The sequence below is a fragment of the Gopherus flavomarginatus genome, chromosome 3, assembly GCF_025201925.1.
Source record: "Gopherus flavomarginatus isolate rGopFla2 chromosome 3, rGopFla2.mat.asm, whole genome shotgun sequence".
NCBI lineage: Eukaryota > Metazoa > Chordata > Testudines > Testudinidae > Gopherus > Gopherus flavomarginatus.
In genome coordinates this window covers 108543118-108543951 of record NC_066619.1, presented here as the reverse complement: position 1 = coordinate 108543951, position 834 = coordinate 108543118, and the positions used below count along the sequence as shown (strand labels likewise).

Sequence of the window (834 nt, the reverse complement as noted above, 5' to 3'; positions counted from 1 at the left end):
GTCATATTTTCAAGTAATTCAGCGTTGTTGCTTGACTATTATACACTCCTGCCAAAGATCAAAAATAAGCCGACTTCATGAGCTTGTTCAGTCCAGACCTAAAGTAGCTGTAATTACTAAAAATTACATGCTTACTACGCCATAATGTGCATCCCATTATCCATAAATACATGTTTAAAAAAAACAAAAACAACCCACACACTTGCAATAGGCTTATTGAACTAAAACTTACCATGTGGCTATAGGTAAAATTTACAAGTCATCCTTATAAAAGTTACAAGATTTCTAATTGCTTGTTCATTGTATTATTGGGTTTCACTAATATTTTAGTTCTGTATTTTAAAAAGCATATTTCCCTTCCTGCCGTGACTCGGATTCGAACCGAGGTTGCTGCGGCCACAACGCAGAGTACTAACCACTATACGATCACGGCAAGCTATCGGAGCGCTGCATATTTAGTTTGCTTTTTTCCCTCTTGTACTGTTGAAGTCAAAAGCCATAGCGCCACCTGTTGTCCGCCCTGCTGTTTTCAAATCAGCTAAGCCACAGCTGGCTACAATATTTTCATAACCCAGAAATTCCACACTGCAATCTGCTCGCGTCTGCTCCTGCGCTGAATTCTACTTTCTATACTAACTTATGGCTTATCAACCCGGGGGTCATGATCACCCAGTGGGCCAGGAGTAAGTTCGGGAAGGTCATAAAAGCCGCCCGTTCTTGATGGCAATCCCACAACTTTTCTCTTTTGTAACAGAGGGTCACCGGACAGCACATTTATTTAGGTACAGAACCCGCACCCATTTCTTTGCCAACAAGATGCGAAAACACATTTGC

General features: G+C 41.1%; 1 non-coding gene across 1 annotated transcript; it reads right to left on the bottom strand.

Annotated features, from left to right (window-relative positions):
* Positions 1-361: 361 nt before the first annotated feature.
* Positions 362-433, bottom strand: TRNAH-GUG (transfer RNA histidin (anticodon GUG)). Its single transcript has one exon. It is a non-coding gene; the product is annotated as a tRNA-His (tRNA).
* Between the last annotated feature and the right edge of the window lie 401 nt (positions 434-834).